This window comes from Rattus norvegicus, chromosome 17, assembly GCF_021556685.1.
Source record: "Rattus norvegicus strain SHRSP/BbbUtx chromosome 17, alternate assembly SHRSP_T2T, whole genome shotgun sequence".
In the NCBI taxonomy this organism is placed as follows: domain Eukaryota; kingdom Metazoa; phylum Chordata; class Mammalia; order Rodentia; family Muridae; genus Rattus; species Rattus norvegicus.
Window position 1 is genome coordinate 20,779,046 of NC_141550.1, and position 16,996 is coordinate 20,796,041.

The 16,996-nt window shown below is 45.2% G+C and overlaps 1 long non-coding RNA gene across 16 annotated transcripts in view; it reads right to left on the reverse strand.

Moving 5' to 3' along the window:
- Positions 1–16,996, reverse strand: part of LOC102551899 (uncharacterized) — a 37,285-nt gene that overhangs the window by 8,924 nt on the left and 11,365 nt on the right. For 3 of the 16 annotated variants that reach the window (XR_015641541.1, XR_015641546.1, XR_015641547.1), the window contains exon 3: positions 13,273–16,059. The exons of 10 other annotated variants lie outside the window; for them this stretch is intronic. This is a non-coding gene — a long non-coding RNA (uncharacterized LOC102551899). Of the gene's footprint in view, positions 1–13,272; positions 16,060–16,996 lie in introns of those variants that run through there. 3 more of the 16 variants (XR_015641552.1, XR_015641545.1, XR_015641553.1) reach the window with 3 other exon arrangements.

A 16,996-nucleotide genomic window follows, 5' to 3' on the forward strand; every position in this document is an offset into this window, starting at 1 on the left:
AAGGACTGCTTCATGGGAGCTCCCATCTCTAAAACCCTAGAAGCGAAGATTTTCTGGGTCTGGATGTTTTTGTGATGGGGGTTGAGCCCCTGGTTTCTTTCTTCGCATATTACTAGGTTACAGGACACAGTCTTGCCAGATTTACAGAAGCAACAAACAGGTTCCCCTACCCCCTGACCCGGCACAGAGTTAATGGCTGTGCCTGAGGATAAAATTAGATCTTGGTGGAACAAACTTGGCTGTCGTGAGGAAAGCTCCACAGCAGATGCCCTTCACTAGTCTTGTAACTTTGATCAAATTAGGAGAACTCATCAGCTTACTCAAGTCTAGAAAACAAGGAGGTTGAATAACTTAGTAATCCCGGGCATTCACAAGATCTTTCCTAGATTCAAGACCAGCGGTTCTGAACCTATGAGTCTTGAATCCTTTGGGGATAGACCAACTCTTTCACATGGATCACCGAAGGCCATCAGAAAACAGATATTTATGTTACGATGTGTAGCAGTAGCAAAATTACAGTTATGAAGGAGCAGGGAAATAATCCTATGGGGAGGTCACAGCAATAGAAAGGTTGAGATCCGCTGTTCAAGAATCCTAATGAGGTTCATCTTCTACCCTGCCTCTGGGCTGAGTCCCTTGATCACCCCTCTAATACATGTACCCACCCTATTTGGTGTACGGGGGAAGCAAGCAAAGGACATCAGACTGTAAACAGTAACTGATCCATTGTTGTGTTTGCACAGGTGCTTTGAGTCCACAGCAGTCTTTGACCTCGGCTCAGTGAGCAGGTCCCCCACCTCCTGTTCTACGGGACATTCAGTGTGTGTGTGGGCTTTTGGTGCACACTCATGAAGGCAAATTAAGAAATCCAATACTCCTGAGTTAGGAGAATGCTTAAAAGAAACAGGGTTCCTTAACCCTGGGTTAAGGACTAGGGTTAGGCCAAAAAAGACAGACAGACAGACAGACGCAAATAGAGAGAGAGGGACAGAGGTACAGAGAGGAGGGAGGGAGAGAGAGGGGGGGAGGGGGAGGGGAGGGGTAGTCATTGTCTCTAAACATGAAAGTTCTAGGGAAAAGCAATTTTAGGGCCAGACATAAGAGCTTGCTTTGCTCGTGGCAATGGCTTGGTTATAAGTTAACTTTATGGGTCACTGAGTATCTGGAAACAGACTATAAAGAAACGGAAGGGTTACCTGCAAGCTTTGTGTTGGAAATGGCTGTGACCAGTTGCTTCTGGAACAGGGACAGGTTGACTGCAATAAACTTTACAGGCTCGGCACCTGTCTGCTAAGGTAGGACTTGGAAGTAAACTTTGGACTGAGTAATGAGTGAGGCTGCATTTAAAAGGGCAAGCACAAGAGGTTTTATTCCAAGCGGGAAACAATTCATTATCCAATGGATACATGGGACCTGCCTTTCTTGATGACCTCCGGAAGGCTATCTGTAAAGCCTCGTCTAGGTCAATGTCCACCATACAAGTGACAGAGACCCAGCTTTTACCATGCTGGCTTTTAGGTGTTTAATCTCCTAACTCTGAAATCGGAAAGCACTTAAAAATAAAGATGAAGGTATTAGCTGTTGAGAACCGCTGTCTGCAACTTTTGAAGGAAAAACCATTCGAAGAAAAACAACCCATTATACAAAACGTTAACTTCTATTCAACCATCCCGTCTAACGTTGGCAGCCATCCGTTATCCAGTGATGATTGATAAAGCACATCACACAGTCTGCCGTTGAGCAGCGGGGCCTACTCTCCAGAAGTCGTGAGCACCGAATATGAAACAAGGCTCTGCCCGAAGCCCTGCAGACAATAGACATCGTTTCCTTCTGTTTAATTTTCTAGACCTGTACGTGGCATGTTTTCTTCTAAACAGGACGCAAAGCCGAGCGTGGTGGCCCGCCTCTGTAATCCCAGCACTTTGGAAGCCGAAGCAGAAGGATCACAAGTTAGAGGCCAACTCTAGCTATGCAGAAAGAGTCTCTGTCAAAAACCAGTGCTGGGGAGAATAAAACTGAACATGGCAGAGAAAAGTGTTCAGTTGAGCTTTCGGAAGAGCTGACCTAAAGGATCGTCATCAACAGCTCTGTGGCAATGAAACAAGACATCCCATCTCTCAGGCTCTGGTAAACGTCTAAGTAGGTGAGATCTCGGCCCTCAAAGATTAACTATAGCAATAGCTGATACTGACCAAGGCAGACACTGTGCAATCCTCATCAGTCTGCCCTTAAAACAGTCCTGGGTTCCCCGGTTGTATTGCAGTATTGTTTCCTCATTGCCACATGACGGAGCTGGGTCCAAGGTCATCCAGGAACGAAGAGGCAACTCTAACTTTGAATCGATTCTTCCTCCACATTGCAAGGTGTGTGACACCGTTTCACAATACTGAACTGCCTGGGAGAGGAGAGAAAACCTAACTCTTCCCCCCAACCCCCTTGTACCTATTCAGGGTTTCTCTTATTTGGAGTGCTTGAGACCAGAAGTATTTTCTAGTTCAGATTCTGGAGCACATGCATGTACGTAGCTAGATAGCTCAGGGATAGGACCCATGACTTAACCTAAAGTTCACTTGTTTCATATGTACCTTAGTGCATACATGAAGATCATTTATGCAACATCTTTTAGTGCACCTGTGTTTTGCTGACTCTGCACTTGAAGTTAGGAATGGAAAGCATTATTTGAGTATCCTGATAGTGCTCAAAAAATCTGGATTTGGGACTTGTGGATGCATTCGATACTTTTCTGTTGCTATGGTAAAGCATCACGACCAAGGCAACTTATGGAAGAAGACACTTCTGTGGTGTTATAGCTCCAGAGGGGTAAGCATACAGGGAGAGCATGGTACCAGGAGGCAGGCAGGATGACAGGAGCAGCCAGAGAGAGCAAACTGTAAGTAAACAAGGCTTTTGACTTCCAGGACAAGCCCCCAGCGATACAGTTCCTCCAGTCAGGCCATACTGTATAAAATTCCTCAATCAGCACCTCCACTTGGGGACCAAGTGTTCAAATGCTTGAGGCTACAGAGGACGTTTCTTACTCAAACCACCACCACGCTGGGTTAGATTGTCACCCGGATTTACTTGGAGCTGCCAACAGGCACAGCAATACCTTGGCCAGTGCTCTCTAAGCTCCCAGCACCCTCCCAAAAGTGATTGCTGAAGCAAGAGGTGGAAGGGAGGAAGCTCCAAGAGGAGATACGCTCACACCCGCCACAAACGTAGGAGGCCTTTTCATCAAGCCTGGCAGCCTGGCTTCCAAATGTCCCTTCAGCTGTTCCATGAACACAGCATCACTGTATCCCGCTCAGAAAGCTATGGTGGCCCAGACGCTGTATCAGGGTCACTGAATAGAGTTTCTGGTCTCCCTGTCTATTGCTCCTCCATGGACACTTACAAAGGCTCACCCTCCTCTGTATAAAGGAGAAACCCATTTAGGACCCTCGTGCTGAGTGACCGAAGACTGCCTGTCAGTCCCTTGAGTGAAAAACAGTCAGGATTTAAAAACATCACCTCTACCTTCACAGATCTTCAGGGATGTTTTGGCTTTTAAAATATCAAAATAACAAAATAGTGATTTATCCTAAAAGTAACAAGGACATCTCAAACATGAATGGCACATTCTTGGCCCTTGGGAAAACTCTGTGTCTTGTAGCATACACCTAGGGTGGTTTGAGTTAGGCCAGGTATCCTAAGAGCAGGAATAAGGAACGCAAGTGTAGTTGGTTTTTGGTTTTGTTTTTGGTTTTGTTTTTTAATGGCTTGGCAAGATGGCTTAGCAGGTACCATCAAGCACAAGATGGCTACCAAACCCCAAGGCACCCATATGGTGGAGGAAAAGAACCAGCTTTCACAGGTTGTCCTCTGACTTCCACACAGGCATGCTGGTACACGCATGCTCACATGCATGCATGCACACGGTACATTTTAAAAATGCTTTTTAAAAAGTTAATAGATTAGACACAGATTAATGAGTTGAGGAAAGCCAGCCATAAGAAGTTTCACATTTTGCCATGACAATACTGGAGTTGTTAGAACCAATAAAATGAAAATCATTTACATGATCAATAAAAAGAGGAAGCAATTATGCAATATTTTCAGGAATAGGAGCAGAAGAGTTAATTCTCTGTGCTTTGTTTGTATTAGATCCTCTTGGATCTGTATTGTGGCTATAAATTATACTTCCCGCGATTAATTCAATTTTGTGTGTAAAGATATACTTCCCTTAAAATTTATTTTTAGGTCTTGAAAACTGCCCCACATTCTGCTGACCACGTATCTAATCTGAGAACCTCGCTGTCAGCTCCCTGGGGTGACAATTAGCATCTGGAGAAACCCTCTTGAGGAATAAATGAATATTTCAAGACAAAGAAGTCTGGCTTAAATCTGGAAGCCATTGATTCTAGCCAGGCCACTACATAGATGTAAACTTACTGGTTACTTCTCTGGTTTAGAAGAGGGAAAAGTTTGGAGTGGTAATGGGTGCTTGTACTCTCAGTCCCTGGAATGAAGAGCAGGAGGGACAGGAGTTCAAGGCCAGTCTTGGCAGCATAGCAAATTCAAGGTCAGCCTTGACCCTATCACGAAGAAAAGAAAAAGAAAAAAAGAAAAGAAAAAGATGACAAAGAAAAGCAGAAAAATTGGGCAATACCTTTTCAATATTGCATTGTGAGCAAAAGCAGATTTTTCTCTTGATGACATTGGACCAACCCAGAGGAATTGCCAAGGACTGAGGACGAGAGACTGAACCAGGGACCCTAGAAGCAAACAGGACCAAGAACCAGAGGCAAAGGCTGCCACCTAATTCCCAGGAACTTTCCACAGATTCCAGGTAAAAGGAGACATTCCTGGTTATGTACTAGAGCCCAAAATATTAGGACAGAGGGCACTCTGGGTGTGACATTGGCAGAATCGTTTATTGTCCCTTGATTCAGCCAATATATTTTTCAACAGTAGAGAATATTTTTCATTATTTACTTATGTGCATATTAGCCTGTGTATATATGAATATGTATATGTGTCTACTGCTGAGTTCCATGCCTCTGTGTGTCTCCCTTATCTGTCTGTCTGTCTGTCTGTGTCTGGAATAGTGGGGACACAGAAATCCATGAAGCCCCCTCAGTGACACACTTCCTCCAATAAGGCCACACCTACTCTAACAATGCCATACCTCCTAAAAGGCCACTCCCCTTGGGCAAAGCATGAGTCTATGGGGATCATACTATTCAAACCACCACAGTTTGTACGTGGGCACGTGTACAGGCCAAAGAACAATTTTGTGGAGTCAGTTTTCTCCTTCAACCTTCATGTCAGAGTTCTGAGGTTTGAACTCAGATCAGTAAGATTGCACTGTTGGGTGTCTCCCCCAGCCCTTCACATATGTTTTAAATGCTTAAAGATTCTAACTTGAATGTTGTTTCTGCTCCCTATATACCTAGTAACCTATGACCAGCAATTCAGCATGACTTTAAGGAGAGAACCTTTTCTCAGAATTACACAGAGATCTTCCTTGCCCAATTTTGTTTTCTGTTGCTATGATAAAGGAATGAGCAAAAGCAGCTTGAGGAGGAGAGGGTTAATTTTATTTTATACCTTATAGTCCATGATAAAGAGAAGTCAGGGCAGAAACTCAAGGCAGGAACTGGAGCAGAGGCCATGGAGGGGATGGATGCTGCTTGCTTACTTCTTACTGACTTGCTCCTGATGGTTTGCTCAGCTCACTTTCTTATACCACCCTGGACCATGTGCCTAAGGGTAGAACTACTTACACTGGGCTAGACCCGCCCACATAAGTCGTTAATCAAGAAAATGCTTCCACAGATTTGTCTATAGGTCAATCTTATGCAGGTATTTTAGCTTGTGTCACGTTGACTAAATAAATATATAAATAAATATTAGCACAATTGATCCATTGTTGATCTGATATACAAATATATCACTATTAAATTACAGCTTCTTTATTGTTTATCACCCGAGATCTCATGTTAATATCAAAATATACACATAACTTTTAAGGGATCCATAGTCTTTAGGAAAAAACAAACTCAACCTTTTAAAAGTTCAGTGTCTAAAAATCCCCAACATCTCTTTAACAGTCCAAAGTGTTTTGATCGTGGGCTCCTAAAATGTCAACAATGAGTTGCACGCTTCTTATTCTGAGAGGAAAATATCAGAGCACAGTCACAATCAAGTCAAAGCAAAACCCAAGTCCAGAAATATCAATCGCTCAGTCTCTGACACCTGGAACTCACTCACCATCTTCTAGGCTCAAAAATGCCCTAAGCAGCTCAGCCTCTACGACCTCTGGAACATACATCTTGTCTGTTAGCCTCAGGCCAGCTCCACGCCACCAGCTGCTCTCCTTGGTAGCAATCCCAGGATCCTGGTATCCCCAGTACCCAAGGTCTTCACTGTAACTGAGGCTACACCTTCATACATGGGTGTAGGCTCTCTTTGGGCGGTGTGGCAGTGACACGTGGTTCCAAGCCACACCCTCTCTCAATCCTGGAATTTCCATCACAGCAAATATAATGACCATAGATTTTTCCTTAGCTCTCATTTCCTCCTCCCAGCAAACTTCCTGGCTTCATCTTTCTGCTACTGTTTAAGTGAAGAATGTCACCCACATGACCAGGGATTTGAACAACTGATCCCCAGCTGGGGGCGCTGTTTGGAAAGCTGTAGAACCTTTGAGAGAAGGGACCAGGGTAGAAGAAGTCGATCGCTGGGGTGGAGGGAGCTTGAGATGTGTTGCCCTGTCCCTCTTCTTGCCCAGTCTCTGCTTCCTAGCCTACAGAGATGTGAGTAAGCAGCCTCATACTCCTGTATCCACGGCCTCTAGACACCCTCACTATGGCAATGAAATGTAGACTCAAACTTGAGACTAGGCAAATATTTCCTCCTTTAAGTTCCTTTTGGTCAGGTATTTAGTAACAGTCAAAGAAGTAACTGATACACTTCTCCTTCCTCTCTACTTGTGTTTCCTTCCTTGAAATGTCTGTGAACTCCCCTGTCTGCTTAAGTCCTCCTCTGTTCATGTTTATCCCACACCATGTAGGCATTCCCAAAGACAATTCTCTCTCCAAAAGGACTTATTGGTAGAGTAATTATCAGTAAGTCTTTTAAGAAACAGAAGGTTCTTTAATCCTGGTCTACTATCTATAAACATATGTGTGTGTGTATTTTTTTAAATCTATAATAAAGAGAAAGTTTTAAATAGCCAAAAAGCACTGATCATTCCTCAAATTCTTCTTTCAGTTTTCCTTAGTCCCCAGCCAAGAGCACAGTGCCCTCTTCCTGTGAGAATTTATTCCTTGGAAGTCCCAAAGTCACTGTGCACTTGCCCCTTCTGTCCACCCTGAGGTTTCCCGTGCTCCACTCCACCCACGCTATGTGGAAAGACAGCATGGCTTTTAAGTAGGGCAAGTCTATGAAAGGGGACCAGAGAGCTGATCCCCTCCTATGATGCTGAGGTGCAGAGACGCTGTAGGCCTCAGACTCCCATGGATGAATGTGGCCAGTCGACAACATACTGTTTGTCTCAGACCTTCCTATCAGGGAAAACGAGACCCAAGTTAATGTAAGGGGGAATGATTGGTACCACTTAGATCCAGAATGTCCCCAACTGAAAACATACATGTGGGTATCTTGAGACCATGGTGCATCTATTAGGGTACCAAGCACCATTCTCAAAACTAAGCACGCAGTGTAGAATGAAGACACCCATAGTTCCCTCTCCTCTTCAGGAGCTAATGTTCCAGGGAGTAAAGAGAAGCTTTCGAATTCACAGAGGCCTGAGAAGAAAATGAAACTTAAAGCTAATATGAGATACAAGATTCGTAGGAGATAAAGGAATTAAAGAAAAGACTCGGTATATAATTTATAGGCATAATTTTGATCCCACCAAAGAATATATATTAGTTAAGAAAAAATATATTAGAAATCTGTCATTGTTCTGCAGCCACTGAACATTCCTGATCTCCCTAACAAAAACGATACTTTATTAGTAAAGCCTGCAGGTTGGGAGGGAGCACATGCCTTTCTCATGCCAGCCTTGGGGGCGGGGCCAAGGGGATATAGAGCTCTATGAGTTCAAGACCCAGTCAAAACTAAAACTCCTGGTGGAAACAAACTGAGTCTGTGTCATGGATCCCTGCTTTGCTGGTGAGTTTTGAAGATCTAAGGCACATCTGTATTCTCTAAAAATACAAGATGAACAACAACAACAAAAAATGAATCATACTATACTGGGAAAAGTACATGAGTATTTCCTTCCCTGAGAAATTGCTGACTTCTGAATGGCAAGTTCACTCATGCTCTGAAGGGTTCTTGTGGCTTCCAGGGACAAAAGGGCAAAGGAAATGATAGCGACCAGAACTTATTACGTGTTCTCCAGGGCTATGCTCCCTCCCACACCAGTTTCTTACCCTACCACTTCATGTAATGAGTCTTTTACAGTAGCCGATGACCGTGGTGTCTGAGATCGCTAAGATTTTAATGAGATGAGATGAAGCACCCTTTGCTGAAGTCATTTCTTATCTACCCTCCAGCTATGGACAGTACCTGCCCATATTCACTGGGCGTCAAGGAGTTCATTTAGATACTAGATTCTAATGGGACCATATTGAACCTTGTGCCTTTAACACACTGTTTTTGATAACGGTATTTCTTAAAAGGAAAAATAAATGAGACTTTTAAATGTCTACTGTTTGAACTTTTCCTGTGTCCATTCCTGAACTACATTTCCCGTCATCCCTTGCGCTTAGGTATTGGTACGGGACTGAGACACTTCCTGTTCTAGAATATCCCACCCCCATCCTGTATCTCTTCCACTGAGAGACTCTTCTTTTACACAAACCTGTGGAGATGGAAGAAACATTATGGAAGGATGTGCATCTCTAGAGTACGTTTGTCCAAGGCATGACCTGACACTCAGGAAGGCTCACTTGCTGGAGGGTCTTCTGAGACACAGTATTTCTTCTATCGTATTTCAGATCGGTGGGAGTTTTCCGTTATGTTGACTAATTAGCACAATAATAAATGCATATTTTTCCAGGGTTGTGCTCTTAACCCAACGGCTTTGTATAGTTTATTTCATGTAAGAAATCCAAGAGAACAGACCCTTTCGGTCCTACCTTTCTCTCTTTCAAATTGGGCAAACGAAGACACTGAGACAGTGCTAAGTACTGTGCCCAGGATCACAGAGCAGGCAAGAGGAGGTGGAATTAGAAAATGGATTCAGGTCTACTTGGTGCTAAACCCAGCGGCTCCGATATTAACCAGATTTTACTCTGATGATTGCCTTCAAGGTCAGTCCTGCAGGAACTGTGTGGAGGGGGACTCTCCACCAGTGTGAACCAGCTGCTGCTGTTATGATTCTGAACTCGAAAGTTAAACCTTGCCTTTGGTCTCTGGCCCCCTGCACACAGGGTCTATGACATTTATGACACTGTTCTTAGGCTCCTTGGTGCCCTCTGTCCACTGGGCTTCATTTTCCTAAGACTCATTAAGGACAAGTGAACTTTTTCCTTCTCCTCCACTTTAAGAGCAAATGCCTGCATCCCTTAAATAGGCATTGATTAAGTAGTCCCGGTGCTCACTTCACAAAAAGTGCCAGCGAGAAGAGACAGTGTGAGGTGTGAAGACAAAGAAGTAAACCAAAGTACAGTGCCTGAGACAGTAGAGAGCCCGCTGTGCTCTTTCCTGCTGAGCTATCTCTCCAGCCTCCCAAATCTCTCTTTCGTGTGCTACTCAACAAGGCATAGTCCATTCTTCAGTCTTTGCTCTGTGTCATCGGGTAGAAAGGAGAGTGAACCGCTTTACCTCTGCGTCACTGGTCTGGATTGGTTTGGTCTTGTGGGTCATGTTTAATCCTTTCAACAAAGCCGCTTTCCTATTTGCAGAGGAAGATCTCTAGGTATGAGAAAAGTGGCAAAGCTGGCATCAAGAACCAGATCTTTGCTGCTCCAGAGGCCTAGCTCCTAACCACTCACGAAGAAACCTTCTCTAATCCAGCCAGCACTGTGCTCAATAGGTCTCAGCAAAGCCCTAGAAATGTGCAACCTTCCAGGAATCCAGAGGAGAGAGAGTCCCGCCCACCTCTGGGTTGCAGGAAATGCAGGGCCTTGATATTAACCAGGCAGAGACTCCCTCGTAAGTGTGAAGGACTCTTGAAAGGGGTATTTTAATCACGGGTGTCACGTCTTATGATTGTGTCTGTTTGTATTTAGTGTGCCTGTTATCCTTGGTGTTTCCGCCCCGAGGACATCCAACTGAACAAAATTGCATACATCTTTATGGATTACCCTTTCCGCATTCATAAGTTATCTGCCCTTTTAAAATAATTTGCACCGAAACACCAAGTGTTTTTCCTAATGGGGATAGACAGCTAGTGTTTTTTGATGCAAATGACTTTGCTCCGGCAATCTCCCCAGCCCAGAGCTAAATCTGCAGCTGCACAGAGGGCTCGAGGGGGCTCAGGGGGGCCCCCATGCTTCCAGAAACAATTTAAGCACAGCAGTTGGGAACAGTAGAGTGACTTAAAGCCCTGCTCTGTGTTAGGGATCACTAAATGAGAAATCAGAAAAAAGATGGGAAATAACAAGGAAAGATCTTACAATGGTATTTATTATAATATTCTCCACTTCTGTTTAAAAATAAACCAGCTTGCGTTCAGATGGGCCTTGCATTTTATGTAGTGACGAACTGATAAATAAAAGCATGAACATTGCAGGGTTTTGTCTCCTCCTCCCCCTCCCCTGCCCCTCCCCTGCCCCTCCTCCTCCTCCTCCTCCTCCTCCTCCTCCTCCTCCTCCTCCTCCTCCTCCCCCTCCTCCTCCTCCTCCTCCTCCTTCGAAAGGATCTCCAGGCCAGAGTGGCCTCCAACCTAACTATGTAGCTCAGGATATCCTTGAACTCCTGCCTTCACCTCCTAAGCCTACTTGGGATGTGGACCAACACATCCATTCCTGTGGTATTAAGGATTGAATCCAGCCAGGGCTTCGTGTATGCTAGGCTACCTACTGAGCTACACACGTGGTCCTTTAATAGTATTTCTGAATGCTATTAAATAATTTCATCTAAACCTAATAACATTTTCCATTACCCAGGCATGCTGTTCAGAGCACCTTGGTTTAGCTCCAAACAGCTGAATACAGCAAATCTCACCTCAGGATCATAGTTTGGGTAAAGAGGAAAAAAGAGACAAATTTGAATGTTGCCACTTCCTAGCTACAACTGAATATCTTTCTCACTGTAGATGTCACAGTTCTCCTCTCTTGTCTTTTTCAAACGTATAGCTGACTTTGGAAGGAAAGAAGAAAAAAGAAAGAAACATGTAGTAAGAAGAACAAGTACAAGACTAATGAGATGCTTGAGAAATGGGTTTTCCAGGCAAAAGAAGCAATTATGCGTGACCTTGCCTGTTGTTCAGATCATAATTAATAATTGCTGTTGGTTCTTAAGCAGCAATTGCCACAGTGTCACTTCCAGCCCCATCCAGGCCAGAGCTCCCCAGCATGGTGGCTCCATGTCCATGTAAGCAGTCAGCCAGCACAGCCCTCTGTGGTGGGAATGGAGCTGCTTTACCCTGGGAACCCTAACCGGGATGCTAAATCATTTGCAGACCATTAAATGATCTGCACCCCAGGGGAGCACTGAGTCCTGCAGCCACTTTCTCATGCATTCCACACCCCAGTCTCCCAGGCATTCCACTCTGCTCTGGTCCATCCTGGACCCCATCAGCCTCTTGGGTACCCTGGGACTCAGCCTTGCTGAACTCAGACCTGACACCTTACCAGCTTCTCTTTTAACTCTGCACCCCATTCTGGACGCCTCTTGGTGGATTCCTCACTCCGTACCTCACCTCTGTCTCCTAATCGCTCTCTCAAGTGTGTGTACCTCTAAGTGTGGTTTGGGAGCTCTCCATAGCACAATGACATGGGTGGATATTTAGTGGAGCCCAAATATCCACATGGGTGGATATTCGCTGGCATTGAAGCGCTGCTCCTCAGCAAATATACTTAACAGTCACCACCCACCTCCTCCCCTCCAGACACAGCCAGTGTATTTTCTCCTGGGGCTTCTCCGCCGTCTTCTCCGCTTACTACTACTTCCAAAAGCACAAGAGGAAAACCCTGCTAGTCTCGGGTCCTCCTTTCAAAGCCTTCTTTTCTACCTTCTTTTCCTTATGTTCCTTCCACCATCACCCCCACCCAGAGTGGTTCAGATTCTGTCATTTCCACCCTGCTTACTCCTCCGAACCATCTAGATCCTCAGACGCAATGGCCATCCGTACAAGCACAGGCTTGTCCCTTGCTCTCGGGGATAAAGACCCTGCGTTCTGCAAACATGTTTCGTACCAACTGAGTCAATGCCCACCCCTCCTACTACATACCACCCATGACCCCTGCTTCATGGTATCAGGCCTTTATCTCTCACGTCGGTCCCCGAAAGGAGGAACAATGAATTTGTGTTTGGATGAGCACATGGGACCCCAAGTTTGTCACTGTGCCGATCTGACGTTAATCCCCCGAGTGGCCCCTTCTGTACTCACACCTGAGTCACAGGTATCCTAGAGGAGTTCTGATGACAGCTAGAGTCATGCTCTTCTGAGCTCAGAGGCAATCATAAGGAATGGGCAGATGCCTGGCCTCTGCTGACTCCCCCAGTAGGTGTCATTTAGAAGTCATGAAATGAGAAGAGCCATCCAGCTGAGCCTCCTTGATGCCCTGCAGGGTCCCTTAGGAGAAGGCACTATACATTTGAGGTCTGGCTATTACCAAGTGTAGATAGATAGGTAGATAGGTAGGTAGATAGATAGATAGATAGATAGATAGATAGATCGATAGATAGATAGATAGACTTTTATATATAATATATATGAATGTATATCTTAAAGGTCAGCATAAACATAAGTTATGAATACTAATGTTAGGATAGTTGCCACTTTTCCTCTGTCCAGGACAGCAGCCATAAGGTGTGTGCGGGAGATGGCGTCACAGGGAAGAACCCTGTGCACTTTGGAACGTGAGAAGATCATGAGTGAGTTCCACTCTGTTTCTGGAATTATGATCTCCACCTACCCCAAGATTTATACTTTTCCCTTATGAGAGAGCATCTTTATTATTTTCCATGGCAATACCATGACAGAAGAGGAGCAGGGAAACAGAAGAAGGGGGTCACGAAAGGAGGAGGGAGGAGGAGGAGCTTAAGGGGGAGAAGATGGACGGAGGCTGGTGATGGGCAGTTAGATCTGAAGCTGAGTCTCTCACTTACCAGGGGTGTGGTCACCCAGGGGAGCCTCTCGGGTGCTGTCTCTGACCCCTAAAGCCAGTGGAAATCCTCTACCCTAGCTCCCACTGCTTAAGCAAAAAGCAGATGTGCTTCTTCACATCTGGAAGAGTGGTTCTGACTCCGCTTCATCCTACTTGATCTCTGCTGGCTTTTATATGTTCCGTAAAATGATTGAAGAAAAAGTTCTCAATTAGAAAAAAAGAAAAGCAATAAAGTCTTCCTCTTGGGGAGCAGCAGCATCCAGCAGCTGCAGCAGCTTGTCGACGTCTTCCCTCGGTGGCTCCAAGACGAAGGATGACCCACTGGGATAACTGTATCTATCCGAGGGGAACCTCAGTGGCTCCCACCCTCTCCTTGGTCTAGCAGCCTTAGAGATCAAGGGTTCGTTCGGTATCTCTTTTCAGCCACACATCTCATCAAGACAGTGAGAGTGTCCACCTGCAAACAGTAGGACCGAACCTAGCACACAGTAGGGGCACATGTTTACGATCACCAGTCATTTCTTACTGTATAATGATGAAAATGGGGACAGCTCCAAAGAGACTTGATTGGCATTTAATTCTCAAAACGGTCCCACGAGGGAGGTGTTACCCATTTCACAGATGAAAACGTGAGACTTTTGCAAAATGGCCTTCTCTGAGGTTTTGATGAGAGGGCTGTGATCTTTTTATTGTCAGGTCCCCAGAAGACAGTTTCTCTCCGCGAGGCTCACCCGTCCCCTGCTTGTGTGACAAGTCTCCCCTATTCTATGGCAGCGTTAATCCTCTCCCAGCCCCGGGGATGTGTGATGTGCCCAATTTCACTCCCACCCCTTAGTAAGGCAAGAGTCTACCAGGACCAATTGTCTTTCAAATTGGCTCCGAAATTTCGTGTTTCACTTGGCCACGAACCTCTTTAGAAGGCCTGGCCAGAGCATTGCTGCTCCCGGGTGTCTGAAACTGGAGAGAAAGAATGAACACTCCAGCACTCATAAACATTAACAAAAAAAAAAACTGTGAGAAAACCAGCCCAAAGCTGACTCAGACGCCATGTCGCCTCTGAGATTATGCCTCCTCCCTCAACAAGGGCCACTGTCCTTCAGAAACTGAGCGAGCGTCCAGATCTTCACCAGGACCTCTCCATCACCTCTCTAGGGCCAGATTTGGCAACCTCATGGCTTTGTCCAATAAATGCAGTAGAGAATTTTGCAGATCTCTGCTTTCCAAAAGGCCCGTCTTTCCAAACTTTCCAAAAGTTCAGCATTACTTTTTAACTTCCATTTCTTTCAACAAAGAACAGTTCTTGTTCTCCAGGGGGGGTCAGTAGCCTTTTGACCATCTCAGCTACTCTAATTCACATCATCAACCCAAATGGACAGGAATTTTTTTTTTTCTTTTTGCTTTTGCCCAGCCGACACCAGAAGGGATCCTGTCAACTCTGACAGTGTTTAATGGACTTTAAATACGTTTGCAATGACATTTTCCAAAACTATAATTAACAAAGAGTATTTTGCATTTCCCATAGGGCACTCATAATCTCACCATAAAATTTATAGCCAAACTGTATTCAGTTGAGACTCTCTTACTGAGCCAAAGTCATTGTCTTAACTGAATCCAACGACTGCTTATGTCTCACGTGTGTCTTTCTTCTCCTTTATTGCTGCCAGAGATAGTTTACATTCTGACCATTGTTGTTAAATATGAAATGCCCTTTGAGAGCTCAGGTTTTGAGCATATGCAACCACACTGGTAACCCTGTTCCTAGCTTGAAGGGGTAGATGGCTACAGAACCTGTTGGGCATGGGGCCTGGCTAGAAGTTGGTCACTGTAGGCAAGCCTATGACTGAACCTGCCCTTGGTTCCCACCTTGTTCTTTATGCTTCCTGACCAGCCACTATGAGAAGAGTTTTGTCTCATGCTCCCGTGACTATGAGCTACATCCTGCCTTTTTTACCACAAGGGACGGGACTCTCTCCGAAACCATGAGCCAACATAAAACTTGTCTCTGGTAAGATGTGTCTGTCAGATAGATATCAGGGTCTCAGGGACATGAAAGCAGCCAAAGTAAGGGCTTTAGCTTCTGATGTTTCTCCCCAGTCCTACATGTGGAACCCAGGGAAATCCATGCACGCTAAGCAATGGTTCTACTGCTCCACCATGTTCTCAATCCCCAGATTTTATCTTTTTAGTCAAAGAAGTCACAGGTGTGGGGACAAATGATTGCACTGCCAGCACTGCCAAAGCCGTAACTCAGAAGAGCTGTCTGAAGATGGTGAGATGAAGTCATTTTAGGTCCTTTCTGTGGTGGTCCAAAAGCTTCTGAGAGACACGATAGGGGAGGAGCGGCAGGAAGATTCTTCCTGAGCTTGGTTGGGAGCCCAGCTTTCTGATCCAATGCCCTTTTTATTTATTTTTTTTTTTTTGGTGGAGAGGTCAGTGGGGAAAGGGATTCGAAAGAAGACTAATTTGGAATTGTCCTTTCCAAATGGCAAGAAAAACATCACATTTCTCGCCTCATCCTGATGTTATGTAGCAGGAGTAGATCCTGGGAGACGAAGACACCACATAAAAATTCTGTCTGTTCTTCCCGTGCTCATTTTTCCAGTTGGTTTTCACAGGAATGCTGAAAATGCTAACCACTCCTGGGATTCCCTGATGTCTACTTCAGTGCTCGTGGTGTCTGAGTCTTCACACATCCTGAAGAGCTGGAAGCAATGGAGACAGAGGTAGGAAGCCAAACTGGGAGGGAGATACGAAAGAGCGGAGTCCACAAACGTGGCTATAAGGAACTCTGCGTGAGGAAGCCAATGAAAACTTTGTTAGGCCCAGATATAAATATTTTGCACCTTTCTGCCAGGCCCTGTGGTTTATTACAGGAAGCACGGCTTAGAAATTCGTAGGCGAGGGTTAGAAATTGGAGAGGGTAACTTGGAGCCTTTCCCATCCCCGTAAGCAGTCACAGGTGTGGTTTTCATGAAACTGTATATTTAGGGATGGGGTAGGAGGGAGGGCGGTAGAGAATCGAGTATTCTAAGCAAACTGTATTTGCATATACATTATGCATGTTCTCAACACACACACACACACACACACACACACACACACACACACACACACACACAACTTGTGCAGAGATGAGCAAATGTGTTCTGTGTTGGCAGATCCTAACTGTGTTTCCTTAAAGCAGTAACAGCGAACTGGGATCCTCCTGCTGCCAAATCCAATCAGTCGGCAGGAGCTTTTAGAAGCATTGCGCCGAAAAGGATTCAGAAGTTATATCTGGGTTCATATAATGGGTTTATTTGACCTGATTGTTCCTTCCCTAGGCAACCTCGGGGTTCCCCTCTCCAGGGAGGTCACAACATTGATGCCAAACTTAGCACAGGTGTCCCATAGCACAGCACACTATAGTCCAGACCTCCAGACCTCAGTCTGAGTGTGAGTGTGTGTGTGTGTGTGTGTGTGTGTGTGTGTGTGTGTGTGTGTGTGTGTTGACATGCACATGCCACCTCACACATGTGGAAGTCATACGTGTGTTGGTTTTCTCCTTTTAGCATGTGGGTCCCACTGGTCAGATTCAGACCCTCGGCCTTATTCACCAGAGCCTTTACCCACTCAATCCATTTGTTGATCTATTTAACACGTTTTTGTTTGGGCTCTATTGTGTACCACATACAATGGTAGGGATACTACATGTGGTGACCTCAGAATGACAGCCCCATAGAGTT